General features: G+C 38.1%; 1 long non-coding RNA gene across 2 annotated transcripts; it reads left to right on the forward strand.

Moving 5' to 3' along the window:
- The first annotated feature begins 3,471 nt into the window (after positions 1–3,471).
- Positions 3,472–6,511, forward strand: LOC144581487 (uncharacterized). Of its 2 annotated transcripts, none has more exons than XR_013532368.1 (3): positions 3,472–3,787; positions 3,893–4,458; positions 6,421–6,511. It is a non-coding gene; the product is annotated as an uncharacterized LOC144581487 (long non-coding RNA). The 2 variants fall into 2 exon arrangements; XR_013532369.1 differs by having other exon boundaries at positions 3,893–4,030.
- The last annotated feature ends 10,583 nt before the right edge of the window (positions 6,512–17,094 follow it).

The raw sequence follows: 17,094 nt of genomic DNA on the forward strand, positions 1-17,094 counted from the left end.
AAAAAATCAGGAAAAAATAGGAAGCCTGAAATGACTGGTAATAAATAAAGAGACGGAAGAAATAATTGAAAACTTTCCAATAAAAACTCACTAGACCAGATGGCTTCATTACTAAATTCTACCAAATATTCAAAGAATAATTAACACCAATACTCCTTCTTCCAAAGAACAGAGCAACAGAAAATACTTTTAAAAACATTTTGTAATGCCAATATTACCTAGATATCTAAGCCCAAGGTATATCAAGCAAAGAAAATATAGTCGAATATATCTGATGAACATTGAAGCAAAATTTCTCAATGAAATATTAGCAAACCAAACTCAACAACACATCAAAAGATTATACATCAGGACCAAACGGGATTTGTTTCTGGGATGCAAGACTAATTTATCATATGGAAATCAATAAATATGACACATATTAACAAAATGATTAATAAAAACTACATGATCATCTCAATTAATGCAGAAGAAGCATTTGACAAAGTTCAACATCCTTTCTTGATAAAAATATTCTCTTTATATCTTCAAACTATCATACATAATTTTTATTAATAATTACTATAATTGGTGTTATAAAATTTCAAACAACTTTGTTTCCGAATTTTTGTACACATCTACTACAAATGTTCTTTTTATTTCAATTTTCATTTTTTGTTTAGTTTTTAAATTATTATATATTTATCATATTATTCTCTATTGAAAATCTCCCCCTGACATAGGATACATCCCAAATGTTATATATAACACATGTGGCCATTTATGACATGACCTTATTTTCTACATATTATTTTGGTTTTGCCCTTTCTTGCCTTGTTTTTCCTATGCAAGTCTTACTACTCAACACTGTTATGGGTGCTATTAGCCAGCTTCAAAACTTTTCAAAGTCTTGAAGTCATACAAAGTCATATATTATCTAATAACAACAAATTAAATTAGAAATAAGACTGATATCTGAAAAATATCCCAAATATTTGGAAATATTTTGAAATTAAACAACATAGTTTAAAATAATCTATGGATTAAGAAAAAAAAGCACAAAGGACATTAGAATATTTTAGATGAAATGACAATTAAAACATGCCAACATTTGTTGGATACAGCTAAAACAATGCTGGCAAGAATCTTTATAGTACTAGAAGCTTACACAAAAAATGGAGGCCAAATGCAGCGGCTCATGCCGTTAATCCTAGCACTTTGGGAGGCCAAGGCAGGCAGGTCACCTGAGGTCAGAAGTTCAAGACCAACCTGACCAACATGGTGAAACTCCAACTCTACTAAAAATACAGAAATTAGCTGTTTGTGATGGTGTGTGCCTGTAGTCCCAGCTACTCGGGAGGCTGAGGCAGGAGAACTGCTTGAACCTGGAAGGCAGAAGCTGCAGTGAGCTGAGATGGCACCACTGCCCTTCAGGCTGGTCAACATAGTGAGACTTTGTTTCCAAAAAAAAATAAAAAGAGATGGAAACGATATAAAACTAATTACTACAAAAACCTAGATGGAAAAAGTTACTTAATAAATTAACTGAAAAGCATGTAGAAAGTAGGATAAAACAAAAATACACATGATTGATCAAAAATAAAATGGACAAATAAGAGAAAAATCAATGAAACTAAAGCTAGTTCTTTCAAACAATCAATGAAATTCATAAGCCTTTAGTTAGAATGATTAAGAAAATAGGAGAAAACACAAATTACTAACATCAAGGATGAGAAACAGGACATTTTTACACATTCTACAAATATTAAAATAATAATAAGGGAATGTTGTGAACAAGTTTATGCCTTATATTTGATAATTTAGATGAAATAGAGAAATGTCTTAATATATTTCTATATTAAGTTGACACAAACAAAAATAGAAAATCTCAACAGTCTCTTATTTCCTAAAGGATGCAGGTTTCTGACCTCTCTGATCTACCACCCTCCTCCCACTTTCTCCAGTTAACTCTGCTGCCCCAGCTCAAATCACTAATCTCAGTTCTGAAAAATTAAAGACTCATGTTCCTCAGTGGAGCTAAAGCAAAAAGCTGCCACCCCATCCTCATCCTTCTGAAAGTCCGTACAAGAACTTCAGACTTTCTAAAATAAAATGAAGACCTTTAGTTATCAGATAGGAATTGAGGGTTGTGATGCTTTATTATTTCCTGGGTAAGCTCTCAAATCACCAAAAAATAAGTAAATAATGAACACCTGACATTTGTTTCTTATTAATACATTCTTTCACCCACACATAGGAATGTGTGTGTGTGTGTGTGTGTGTGTGTGTGTGTGTGAGATCTACCAGAATCTTTGCATCTTTTTCTCTATTTTTCCTCCTTGACAGATTCTGATTTTGTTGAACATAACGCTCCCCAAGCACCCTGAGTAATTTACCAGCAGCTGATTGCACCCACCTTCCTTCCTTCCTTCCTTCCTTCCTTCCTTCCTTCCTTCCTTCCTTCCTTCCTTCCTTCCTTCCTTCCTTCCTTCCTCCATTTGCTCAGTTAGTATGCGCCAGGCACCAACATGCTTCAAATTTGTATTAAATATTAACTCAATAAAATTCCTAATTTCAGGTATGGCCCATAGTCATTTGAAAAAATCAAATTTAACTCATCTCTGATATTTGTAATTGGCTGCAAAGTAGAGATGACAGTTTAGGGCAATTGGATATAAAGAGATTCACCACTGGCTGCAGATGAAATTTCTCCACATTCTCCCAGGAGAGTGCCCAGAACAGTCAGCTTCATGCCCAAGTAATAATGAGGCATCTTAGCAGCCCCCACCCTCAGGGAACCAGCCCTGGGAAAACCTCAACTGTAGACCAGAAAGCCAAGAGGGGAGACAGAAAGCCTGAGTCCTTCACGACTCCACTGAGCAATGGGACCTTTCAGCAACGCTAGCAACACCTTGGGTCTCCAGAGCCTGAACCCTGGGCTTTCTTAATGCTCAACACTGTTATGGGTGGCTTCGTGCAACTGAAAATACCACAGATGTCTCACAAACGAGAGAATCAGGTCTTTCTGTGCTTTAGCCCTTCCTTGGTTTTAACACTCAAAACGGTAAGAAAAATCATTTCACGGGACTCAATTAATATGTAAATGACTGGCAATACCCACATGAAGTCCATTATAATTAAATTTATCATGCTCCCAGCCAAGTCTGATTCATTATGAGGAAGTCAGTTTTCAGATGGTTTTGAATTAAAACTAGAATAAAATATTAGTCTCTAATTCCTTCTCATAAAGTACTATTAACGGTCAGCCAATCGCAGTGATTTAAATAGCACTCCATTTGGAAGTCAAGCCAGAGGAAACCCCCTACAGAAGTAAAAGAAAATGAAATAACTTGATGTGTGCATAGCCCTCTTTTAAATTGCATGGAGCAAAGTTCCAAGAGGAATATGTTTATATTATGATGTCACAATATGTTGATTCCTGTTTGGTCAGCGTTCCAAGGAACTTATTCTACAATCTTACTTCCCAGAGTCACTGGAGAAAACTGTTATCTGTGGAAGGAATGCTGCGTTAAGAAGTTGTTTCTATGGATCTGTTTGAAGAAATTAACTGAAGCATAGCAAACCAAATTCTGTCTCTTAGGTCTTTATATCCTGAGCAAGTGACTTCAGATGATGGGCCCAGATGGTGAATGGATTATTCCTGGAGGCAGTGATGATGATGTGCTGGCCAAGATCCTCCCATGCCATGACCTTTGGTCTGCTCACCACTGTCCAGCCCACCTTGATGCCTGCTCAGTTTCCAAGCACTGACTTTCAGTTTTTCCTCCAAGCACATGAGAGAATTCCAGTAAATCCCATTTTTTACTAAGATGGTCAGAATCAAATTCCACTGTAAGTAACCAGAACGTAATTTCGACCGACATTCAGGCTTCTCCCTTTCTCGTATTCTCAGAGAATAATTATCATCTTGCTGGCATTCCAGTACTTTCTTCTGTACTGTAATGGGAGTAAAGAGGGAGGAAGAGAAGTTTTACTGGTGTGCCCAAGGAGCATCATGGCAAGTAAAGTTGATCCTGGTACATCCAACTGGGTAAGACAATTGTTTTCATCCCCACCATTTCCACTATGCACCTGGTCTTGTGACATCTCACTCGAACAGTACCCTCGGATATTATAGTAAGATTTGAACCTGATGGCTTTGAAGCTAGTCAGTCCTATTTTTAACTTCAACCTTTGCCCTTCATAGTTTTGTATTCTTGACATCTCTAATTCTCCTTTCTTAAAAATGTATATGTTACTGAGCTTGCACATTATTGAAGAAAATGAGAGATGCTGGAGGTAGCAACTGGGACATCTGTGTGCACCCAAATGGTACATATCATCGTCATCACGAAAGTGCTCCTTCTTCTGATCTCTCCCACTCCGGTCTTGCTATACACTAATGCCAGAGGAACCGAAGTCATATTACTCTTCTGCAGAACAGCACAACCGTAGAAACTCATGGTTTGGAGCTAACAGGTCTGCTTTGAAATCTGAACCTGACAACTTTCAGCAGAGTGAAAATTCAAGCATCAGTGGGGTTCAAAAGTTGTCTATTACCAATTAGCACACATTTAACATATTTTAGCTTCAACAACTTTTCTGTGAAAGGTGTATAAACTTACCCTTCTCAAGATTTGTGAGAGTTGAGTTAGACAGTATTCTTAATACCCAGAGCCTTTATTGACTCACAGTAAGTGTGTAATTTCCATTCATTTTCTCCTTCTCCTCTTTTTCTTTTCTTTTTTCTCCTTCTATTCTTCTTTAAAAAATAATAGAAAATCCACTCCATTAGTCCTCAAATTCCTGCTCTACTTGATTCTTAGTCGGTTCATGCTGCTATCACAAAGTACCCAAGACTGTGTAGCTTGTAAACAACAGAAATGTATTTCTCACAATTCTAGAGGCTGGAAGCCCAAGATCAGCATGCCAGCAGGGTCAAATTCTGATAAGAGTTCTCTTCTGGGCTGCTGACTGCTGATTTGTTATTGCTGTCTTATGTGATGAAAAGCATGAGCGAGCTCTTAGAGGCCTTTTTTTTTTTAAAGCACTTTTTATTTGAGGCAAATAGAAGTCTTGCTGAAAGGATTACAGTTCCAAGCAGTCAAAACTCAGCTGTTAGTGGCACCATTTTGACTTGGCAGATTTTGCTCCTCTTTGGTCAGAAAAGGGTATTCAGGTTGTACTTTCCCCAGTGAGGCAAAGATAATCTTTTAAGACCATAAATACCATTCATGAGGGTTCCACCTTTTATATGGTTTGGATGCTTCTCCCCTCCAAATCTCATGTTGAAATGTGGTTCCCAATGTTGGACATGGGGCCTGATGGGAGGTGAATGGATCATGGGGGTGGATCCCTCATGAATGGTTTAGCACCAACCCCTTGGTAACAAGTGAGTTCTCACTCAATTCACGTGATATCTGGTTGTTTAAAAGTCCCCTTCACTCTCTCTTGCTCCCTCTGGTCTCCCCTGTCCATGTGGTATGGCAGCTCCCCTTTGGCCTTTCATCATGATGGAAAGCAGGCTCCCTGAGGCCCCCACCTGAGGCAGATGCCAGCGCCATGCTTCCTGTACAGCCTGCAGAGCCATGAGCCAACTAAATCTCTTTTCTTTATAAATGACCCAGCCTTGGGTATTTCTTTATTATGATGCAAGAAATGACTAATACAACTTTCATGGCTTCATCACCTTGCAAGGGATCCATCTTCTAAAATTATCACCATGAGAGTTAGAATTTAACGTATGAATTTGTGGGGGACACAAATGTTCAAACCACAACTGTTCGGCTCCAGTTTAACCTTCCACCTCACTTTGAAATTCCCTCACAATGAGTCTGCCTTTCTCTCTGGAGCCACTTCTGTGCACCTTCCAATCTCCATGCATCATGCTCATCATCCTTGCCTCTGTCCTTGCTTCTCTCCCTCCCTGGACGGCTTTGTCCCACCCTTGGTACCCACAGACCTTGGCAACTCAGTTTTCAGCCTGCGTCTTCACAAAGTTCTCTCCCTACTGCAGCCTCCATGAGGTCTCCCTTCACTGCTGAGCACACTCTGACTGTATTGCTCTTCCTCAAAGATCATCTTGCCCTCACCTGCTGTCCCACAGTCAAGGACATTAACTCACTTTCAGGTGTCTGTTTTCTCACTGTCTGGACAATAGGCTTCTTGCAGGAGCAAGGGAGTCACAGTATTACACCCTCTCACACAGTGGCCACAGCAGCTTAGGGCCCCTCTCTACTCACTGATGTTTTCACTCCTCATCTCTGCCCCAATGGGAGACTGGATAAATTAATTCATCTTCTCTTTGATAATTGGACAGAACAATAAATATTAAAGATGACATAATTGAAAAAGACAAATTTTATAAATTTAGTTATGTAATTTATAAATAAAAAATGAAATTATCAGATGAATATTAATCCTCATCCTTTTTATTTTCAGAACATAAATTATTATACAAATGAACCAATGAAAATGAATATTTGGGACATCTTCTGGCTTTTTAAAATTTCAATAAAATTTTTGAGCAACAGTGTTCTAAGTTCTTAAGTGGTGATTTCTGAGATTTGGGCATTTTTATGCACTATTTATCACTTTGTGATTAGAGAGGCTGTAAGCACTGTTACTAGAACACAGTGAATCTCAGCTCTGCAACTTGCCAGGCATGGAATGCTGGCAAGGAGGATCTCATCCCACCAGCCATCTGGGTAGGAACCAGTTAGCATAATCTGGGATGCAAGATGAAAGTGGTATGAGGGTGCTTACCCTTCCAATTCCAAACTCCATGCTTGGGACCAAGACTCTTGTTTAGGTGAGGGAGACTGGGAAAAGGGGTTTCTCTATAGGCCTGTTGAGGCCCTCATGCTTTTATTCTCTAAAGCCACTTGTAGGCACTTGATTAATCTGAACCAGCTGAGTGATGTCCAGCATCTGCAGTTCAGGCCAATGTGACAAGTAGTGATTCACTGGAGAGGGGGTTTTTGATAAAATAGCCTCACAACCATAATTATCCATAAAAATATTACCCCATATTGACACTATGTCAGTGTGGAGCAGCACTCCCATCGGAATGATGATAAATTATCAAGTTAACTTGCCACATTCTTTGGATGCTGATGAAAGATGCATAATCACAAAGGACTTTATGACTCACAGTAATGGCAACAGCAGGATTATTGGCACCACAGTCCCACTGGCACCTAGAGCCACAAATCCCACTGGGTAATTCAGAAGTCCAAGTGGAGCTGCACGGGCAATGGGGTGTACAAGAGGAGAAAAACTTTGAGTTTATGGAATCTGCTACTTCTGTGTAAGCTGTAAGCAAGCCCAAATTTTGTCAGAGAAAAATCACTTTCAGCCAGAACCATGTAGTACATTCTTGGCTGCATATTCTCACTTTTAAAAATTGCAAGCTGCATAAACAATCCTGAGAGGTGGTACAGGTGAAAGAACTGTGAGAGCACTGAGATTTTGGACCACACAGCAAGATACGTAAGCGTAAGAAAGACCCGTGGTTAGCTACCTCCCAACACTGTCCACCAGGAAAATGCTGATTCGCCCACCATATGCCAAAACTTACCCATGGCCAAATCATTTAGCGGCCAAAACAGGACAAGACTTTATTGCAGAGATTCTTTTTTTTTTCATTGTTGGAGACAAAAGAAATGGTCATTTGATTAGTTTTAAATTGTAGAAAATGAAAAGCAAAATGGCCCAATTTAAAGATATTTACTGCAACATTGACACAGAGTAACTAAATTTATTCCAAATCTTGTGAAATAACAATTATTGGAAAATGTGTTGCTTAGTTACAATTATTATTCATATAGCATGAGTTTACCGGCAGACTGAGTCTGAAAACAAACCATAATGTAATAACTTGTAAGAACCAACTTGAGAAGTCCCAGTTTAGTAAAACGTAATCACACCTGGATTGTCATGAGATACTGTGCCTCAAAATAGTTTATATATCAAAACGGACAAGCAATTGTTTTATCTACATATTGTTATTGAATATTTATTGATATGTAAATATTGAGGAATATATCTCATAACTAACGAAAAATTTTAAAGCACAATTAGAAATTATGACATAAATGTTTTGATCAATTTTGTAAATACTATAGTTTGAATATATCTCATAACTAACGAAAAATTTTAAAGCACAATTAGAAATTATGACATAAATGTTTTGATCAATTTTGTAAATACTATAGTTTGAATATATCTCATAACTAACGAAAAATTTTAAAGCACAATTAGAAATTATGACATAAATGTTTTGATCAATTTTGTAAATACTATAGTTTTATAAAGGTGACATTTATAGCTTAAAATAAATTCTAAATGCAGTACGGTCAGATGTGTGACTTTGAAAATTGTATATGTAAATGTTAACATGTTTGATACTAGTAACAGGGAGGGCAGATAACGATATGTTCATAGCTACGTAGCTGTGAATCAGTAAACATGAAACCCTTCCCCGGAGGTCCTGCAGAAATCTGGCTGACTCTGTTCAAAAGCACAGAATAGTACCTTTTGTATTTTAGTAAAAAGGAGGCAGTAATACCATATGACATGTGAGTACACAGAACATACCAGATACTGTTCTAAGGATTTTATAAATGTGATAGGCAGAATAAAAGATCCCAAAGATATTTACATCGTATTCCCTGTCAATATGCAACCGTACATGGCAAAAGAAACTTTGCAGATGTGATAAAGACAAGGCCGTTAAGGAAGATTATCCTGAATTATCAGATAAGCCCAGTGAAATTAGACAGTTCCTCCCATATAAGAGGAAGGCAGGTTGGACACCAGCAAGATGGCAAAATAAGACTTTTGAGTGCTCACTCCCCCATAGAAATATCAATTTGAGCAACTATCCACGCTCAAAAATACTTCCAAAACAGCTAGTGAAACCAGGTGAGAAATTATAGCACTTAGGTGTAGCTGTAAATAACAAAGACTCACTGGAAAGCAGAGTAAAGACAGTATTATATTACCTGCATCACCCTTCCCCAAACCCCTGGCAGCACCATGTGAAGAGAGATATTAATATCATCTTTGAAAAAGTGGGAAGTGAGCATCAGACTTTGCCTCAACCTTAACACCAGGGCTGCTCCCATAAAACCCAGCACTGAGCAGGTCCCTATGGCCCAAGATGCCAGGCCTGTAAGCTCAGGCTGAGCCTTGAGGCCAACCAGTTCCAGACTAGATCCTATGGCCAGGCTCTTGGCCTTGCCAATGGGCTCAGTCCCTGGACCCACCCCTCTGCCAGGCTGGCATCCATGGACCCATCCTCCAGGGAGGACCCTGTGGATACAGACTCCAGGTGTACCCAAAACCAGGTGAGCCCCTTTGGCCTCAGGATCTAGGCCTACCCCAGATTCCAGAGCCAGGTCAGTTTATAGAGCCCCAGGCTTTGGTTGCACCCCAGTAGCACCAGGCTTCCTTAATGAGAGGTGGGTCCTGGTAGACCCAAACTCCGGCAGACTGAGGGTCCAAGCCTATCTCACTAGACCTCAGTAGTGGGCTGATGCCCATAAACCCAGACTCCAGGACCAACCTTGTGGACTCAGGTTTCAGGCCAGCCAGGACCCAAGCAAGCTTTCATGAACCTAGCCTCCAGGCTAGCACCTACACACCCAGCCTTCAGAATAGACCCCATGAACTCAGGCTCCACAATGTGCAAACCTGTTGTAAATAACAAAAGCTAAAACAATAAGGAATCAAAGTACACTACTAAAGAAAGCTATCCAATCACGAAGATAGCAAAAGTAGAAGAAAGGAAGAAAGGACTTACAAAACAATTAGCAAAATGGCAACAGCACTTATCAATGAGCATCTTAAAAGTAAATTGATTAAATTGTCAATTCTAAAGACAAGAATGACTGAACAGATAAAAGAAACAAAACCCTGCTCTATAATGTTTACAAGACATTTTCATCACCTTTAAGGAAATACATAGACTGAAAGTAAAGAGATGAAAAAATATATTTTACACAAATGGAAATCAAAAGGGACTGGGGGTAGCTAAACTTATAACAAATAAAAATAAAAACCCTAACATTACACCACAAGGACCTAGAACAAAAAACAAACTAAGCCCAAGGACAGTAAAAAAATGAACACCATATCAGAAATAAATGGCACAAATACTAGAAAAACAATACAAAATGTCAGTAAAACTTTGAGTTGGCTTTTTGTAAAAACAAAATCAACAAACTTTTAACTAGACTAAAACGGGGGGAATAGCGAATAAAACTGCAAATAAGGAAGAGATATCACAGTTGATATTATAAAAATACAAAGACTCATAAGAGGTTACTAGAAACAATTATGTAGCACCAAATTGGATAACCCAGAAAAAACTGATGAATTCCTAGAGGCATACAACCTACCATAAGTGAATCATGAAGAAACAGAAAATCTGAACAGACTAATTAGTGGGGAGATTGAATCAGTCATAAAATGTTTCCTATCAACAAAAAACCCAGGACCTGTTGACTTCACTGTTGAATTTTATCAAACATTTAAATGACTAATATCAATCTTTCTCAAACCCATCAAAAAAAATTAAGAAGAAGGAATATGCCCAAACTCATTTTACAGAGCCAGCATTATTCTGATAGCAAAGTCAGACAAAGATACCACAAGAAAAGAAAATTGCCATACATGATAGCTCATGTCTATAATCCCAACTCTTTGGGAGGCCAAAATTAAAGGATCATTTGAGGCCAGGAGTTCAAGACCAGCCTGGGCAGCATAACAAAATCCTATCTCTACAAAAAAAAATCTTTTAAAATTACCAGGCTTAGTGACACACAACTGTGGAACCAGCTACTCAAAAGGATGAGGCAGAAGGATCACTTGAGCCTGAGAGGTTGAGGCTATAGTGAGCCATGATCATGCTACTGAACTCCAGACTGTGCGACAATATGCAACCTTGTCTCAAACATAAACAAAATTAATTAAGTAAAGTAAAGTAAAAAGAAAATTATAGGCCAATATCCCTGAGGAACATATGCAAAAATCTTCAACAAACACAAGCAAACAAAATTCAACAGCATATTTTTAAAAAGTCATTCACCATGTTCACATTAAATTTATTCCAAGAATGCAAGGATGGTTCAACAAATGCAAATCAATAAATGTGATACACTACATTAACAAAATTAAGAACTGTGATTTTATTATATTTATATATTGGTTTTCATTCACAGTTCCACTTGTATTTCCTGTTGTTTCTTAAGTGACTAAAACAATAAACATATCTTTTGTAAAAGTATTCGGCATTTTGTCATTGTTTTGAAGCAGCTATAGAACAGCTTTAGAGCAATGAAGGTGAAAGATAATCTTTAGTTATAATTTTAGGACATTTCGGCCTCAGAAGCAGGCCTCAGAAAACAAAACCTTTCTTTGATCTTCTCTTGCTTTTCTCTTGCTGCATTTTCTCCCCAGGACAGGCCATAGAAACTAAAATATGCTCTAATTTTTCTTTGCCTTTCTGTCTTGGAGCTGGTCATAAAGAAATTCTCTGACCTTCTTTGTCTAACTGTAGGTCATAAGACTCTCATTCCAGGAAGAGTTCTGCTCCACACACTAGAGGAAGGAATGCTGCACAGAGAGGCCAAGAAGGATCTGGACAGGTCTTGCTGTGTTTTCCCACTCCATCTATTAGTAGTAGATCATACCCTTTTGTCCAATCACAGCCCTACACAGTGGTTCATCTTTAATCGGGCCTATCCCATGAAGTCTCCGTTAACGGCCAAAAGGACAGGGTACAAAAAGTTTCTGGGCAGTTAAGCTTTTGAGATTTGCAGAAAGGTGAACTAGAACTCATCCACAGAGCAGGAGTGTGGCATACCCCAGGTCTTTGGAAACAGAAGCTGCTGTGCTCCAATGCCTTTTCAGGCATTGCCCTGTACTTTTCTTCATCTAGTTGTTTACTTTTATCTTTTAAAATGTTATTTAAATAAGCCAGTAAATTAAGTAAGTGTTCCTGAGCTAATTAGTCAATTTAGCAAATTAGTGTCTAAATTGGGGTTGTGGGAATCCCTACTTGAAGCACTTGAGAAAACTCAATATGCATTTATGATTTAAAAACTCTCAGCAACTTAGAGACAGAAGGGATGTACTTCAAAACAATAAATAAAATGTGACAAACTCACAACCAACATCATACTCAGTGGGAAAAGTTGAAAGTTTCCTCTACTATCAGAAACGAGACAATGATGCCTACTCTTGCCACTCTTACACATTTCTAGAAGACTAGCCAGTGAAATTAGGCAAGAGAGAGAAATAAAAGCCATTCAAACTGAAAATAAAGAACTCAAATTTTCCCTGTTTACAGATAACATAATCATATACATAGAAAAACCTAAAGACTTCACCAAGAACTATTAGAACTAATAAACTTAGTAAATTAGCAGGATTAAAAATTGGCATACAAAAATGAGTACCATTTCTGCACACCAACAAGGAACAATCTGACAAAAAATTAATCATTCCCATTTACAGTACTACCAATACATAAAATACTTAGGAATAAACTGAACCAAGGAAGTAGAAAACTTTATGCCAAAAGATATAAAATATTTATAGAAGAAATTGTAGAAGACACAAATTAATAGAAAAATATCTCATGTTCATGTATTGGAAGAACTAATATGTTAAAATGTTCATACTATCCAAAGCAATCTACAGATTCAATGTAATCGCTATCAAAATCCCAATAATATTTTTATATAAATAGGAAAAAAATCTAAAGTTTATATGGAACTTCAAAAGATCCCAAGTAGCCAAAAACATCTTAAACAACAACAAAAAAATGAAGCTGGAGACAAATACTACCTATCTTCAAAATATACTACAAAGCTATAGTAATCAAACAGCATGGTACTGGCATAAAAACAGACAGAGACCAATTGATAGACTGAAGAATCCAGAAATAAATCCAGGCATTTAAGGTTAATTGACATTTGACAAAGATATCAAGAACACACAATGGGTAAAGGACAGTCTCTTTAATAAATGATGTTTGAAAAAAATTGATATCCACAGGCAGAAGAAGGAATTTGGACAAATATACAAAAATCAACTCAAAATGGACCGTAGACTTAAACATAAGATGACAAACTGTAAAGTTACTTGGAGAAATCATAGAAGAAAAGCTCTATGACACTTGTCTGAGCAATGAATTTCTGACTAGTACTCTAAAGGAACAGGTAAAAAGAAACAAATGAAATTATAGAAAATTGAAAATCCTCTGCACAGAAAAGGCAACAATCAACAGAGTGAAGAAACAAGCTACAAAATGGGAGAAAATATATGCAAACCATATATATGAAAACGAGTTAATATCCAGAATATATAAGTAACTCAACAGCTAGTAAACAATCCATTTAAAAATGAGCAAAGGTCTTCTTTTGAAAAGTGTCTGTTCATATCCTTTGCCCACATTTGATGGGGTTGTTTATTTTCTTGTATATTTGTTTTAGTTCTTTATAGAATCTGGATATTAGCTCTTTGTCAGATGGTTAGCTTGTAAAAATAGGTTGCAAATTCACTCTAATAATTCTTTATTTTGCTGTACAGAAGTCTTAACTTTAATTAGATCCCATTTGTCTATTTTGGTTTTTGTTGCCAGTGCTTTTGGTGTTTTAGTCATGAAGTCCTTGCCTATGCCTATGTCCTGAATGATATTGCCTAGGTTTTTTTCTAGGGTCTTTATGGTGTTAGGTCTTATGTATAAATCTTTAATCTACCTGGAGTTAACTTTTGTATAGGTGTAAGGAAGGGGTCCAGTTTCAGCTTTCTGCACATGGCTAGCTAGATTTCCCAACACCATTTATTAAACAGAAAATCCTTTCCCCATTGCTTGTTTTAGTCAGAAGATATTTATGTGACCAACAAACATATGAAAAAAATGTTCATCATCACTGGTCATTAGAGAAATGCAAATCGATACCACATTGAGATACCATCTCATGCCAGTTAGAATGGCAATCATTAAAAAATTTGGAGACAACAGATGCTGGAGAAGATGTGGAGAAATAGGAACACTTTTACACTGTTGGTGTGAGTGTAAATTAGTTCAACCATTGTGGAAGACAATGTGGAGATTGCTCAAGGACCTAGAAATAGAAATTCCATTTGACCCATCAATCCCATTACTGGGTATATACCCAAAGGATTATTAATCATTCTATTATAAAGACATATGCACATGTTTGTTCACTGAGACACTGTTTACAATAGCAAAGAGTTGGAACCAACCCAAATGCCCATCAACAATAGACTGGGATAAAGAAAGTGTGGCACATATATACCATGGACTACTATGCAGCCATAAAAAAGGATGAGTTCATGTCCTTTGCAGGGACATGGATGAATCTGGAAACCATCATTCCCAGAAAACTGACATAAGAACAAAAACCAAACACCACATGTTCTCATTCATAAATGGGTGTTGAACAATGAGAACACATGGACACAGGGAGGGAAATATCACACACCAGGGTCTGTTGGGGGATTGGGGACTAGAGGAGGGACAGCAGCAGGTGTGGAGATTGGGGAGGGATAACATGAGGAAAAATACCTAACGTTAGGTGATGGAGGGATAGAGGCAGCAAACCACCATGGAATATGTATACCTATGTAACAATTCTGCATGATCTGCACATGTACCTCAGAACTTAAAATTTTAAAAAATATTTTTGCAAAGATCCTGAATAGTCATTTACCAGAAGAAAACATACAAATAGTCAACAGACGTTTGAAAAAAAAATGCTCAACATTAGTAATCATCAGGGAAATGCAAATTAAAACCAAAATGAACTATTACTTCACACCTCTTAGGATGGATATTGACAAAAATACAAAAGGTAAGTGTTGGCAAGGATGTGAAGAAAAAGGAACTCTCGTACACTATTGGTGGAATTGTAAGTTGGTTCACCCATACTGAAAACAGTATGGAGGCTCCTCAAAAAATTAAAATTAGAACTCCCAAATGATCTAGCAATCCCGTTGCTGGTATACATCTAAAGGAAATGAAATCAGTATGTTAAAGAGATGCCTACACTCCATGTTTACTGCATCATTATTTGCAATAGCTAACATCAAATCCACCAGAGTATCCACCAAAGAATAAATGGATAAGAAAATATAGCGAATATAAGCAAGGAAATGTCACTGAGACTTTACAAAGAAGGAAATTCTGTCCCTTGTGACAACATGGATGAACCCGAAGGACATGATGTTAAATGAAACAGACCGGGAACAAAAAGTCAAATACATGTTCTCACTGATATGTGAATCCAAAAACCGCTGAACTCTTAGAAGCAGAGAGTAGAATGACGGTTGCTAGGAGCTGGGGTGGGAAGCATGGGATGGGGAGATGTTGGTGGAATGACAAAAACTTTCAATTAGATAAGAGAAATAAGTTCAAGAAATCTGTTCTATAACAATGAATATAGTTAATAATAATGTGTTCTTATTAAGTATTTTCACCACAAAAAAAAAAAGCTAAATATGTGAGGAAATACAAATGTTAATTAGGTCAATTTTCTCACTCCACAATGTATACATATTTCAAAACAAATCCTTCTTTCTCACACATCTCACATCCAGTTCCTCAGCGAATGCTTTCTGTATGAGCCAAGGTAGCCCCGGAATGTGACCATTTCTCATGACGTCCACCACAGGCCCATGATCCAAGCCCTGCTGTGTTAAACATAGCATCAAATAGCAGCAGCTTCCTGGCAGCTGTCACTGCTCTGGCTGGCCTTGCATAGACCCCCTGCCACCTATTATCCACAGAATGGAGGGGCCCCTTTAAGACTTAAGTCAGGCCCTGTCCCTCCTCCATCAGTTCCCATCACTCAGAGTAAAACCAGATCCTCCTCACTCCAACCCACCCCTGTGCCAGGTGACCTGGCCCGTCTGCCTCAGCCCGTACCCCCTTCATGCTCTCCATCCTTTCCTTCTATCCCAGGGAGGACACTGGTCACAGTTCTAGAACCCACCACGCAGTTCTAGTCCTTAGTTCTAGTGACAAGCTCAATTGTGTATGCCCCAAAATTCGTATGTTGAAACCCTTACTATCTTAGAATACAATTGTATTTGAAGACAGGGCCTCTAAAGAGATAGAGGTAAAGTGAGGCCAGTAGAGCGGGCCTCTATTCAATATGACTGGCGTCCTTATAAGAAGAGGGAATTTGGACACAGATAGGCACAGAGGGAAGACCCTCGGAAGACACGCGGAGAAGACACACGGAGAAGACGGCATCTACAGGCCAAGGAGAGAGGCTTCAGAGCAAACAACCTGCTTACACCCCGATCTTGAACTTCCAGCCTCCAGAATTATAAAAAAAAAACAAATTTATAAAAAAGTGTTCATTATCACTGGTCATTACAGAAATGCAAACCAAAGCTACATTGAGATACCATCTCACGCCAGTTAGAATGGCGATCATTAAAAAATCTGGAGACAACAGATGCTGGAGAGGATGTGGAGAAATAGGAACACTTTTACACGGTTGGTGGGAGTGTAAATTAGTTCAACCATTATGGAAGACAGTGTGGTGATTCCTCAAGGACCTAGAAAGAGAAATTCCATTTGACCCAGCAATCCCATTACTGGGTATATATCCAAAGGACTATAAATCGTTCTACTATAAGGACACATGTACACGAATGTTCATTGCAGCACTGTTTACAATAGCAAAGACCTGGATTCAACCCAAATGCCCATCGATGATAGACTGGACTGGCAAAATGTGGCACATATACACCATGGAATATTATGCAGCCATAAAAAACAATGAGTTTGTGTCCTTTGTAGGGACATGGATGAACCTGGAGATCATCATTCTCAGCAAACTGACACAAGAACAGAAAATGAAATACCGCATGTTCTCACTCCTAGGTGGATGTTGAACAATGAGAACACATGGACACAGGGAGGGGAGCACTATATACTGGGGTCTGTTGGGGGGAATAGGGGAGGGACAGTGGGGGGTGGGGAGTTGGGGAGAGAGAGCATGGGGAGAAATGCCGGATACAGGTGAAAGGGAGGAAGGCAGCAAATCACACTGCCACGTGTGTACCTAT

Source organism: Callithrix jacchus, chromosome 2 (assembly GCF_049354715.1).
Source record: "Callithrix jacchus isolate 240 chromosome 2, calJac240_pri, whole genome shotgun sequence".
Classification (NCBI taxonomy): Eukaryota; Metazoa; Chordata; class Mammalia; order Primates; family Cebidae; genus Callithrix; species Callithrix jacchus.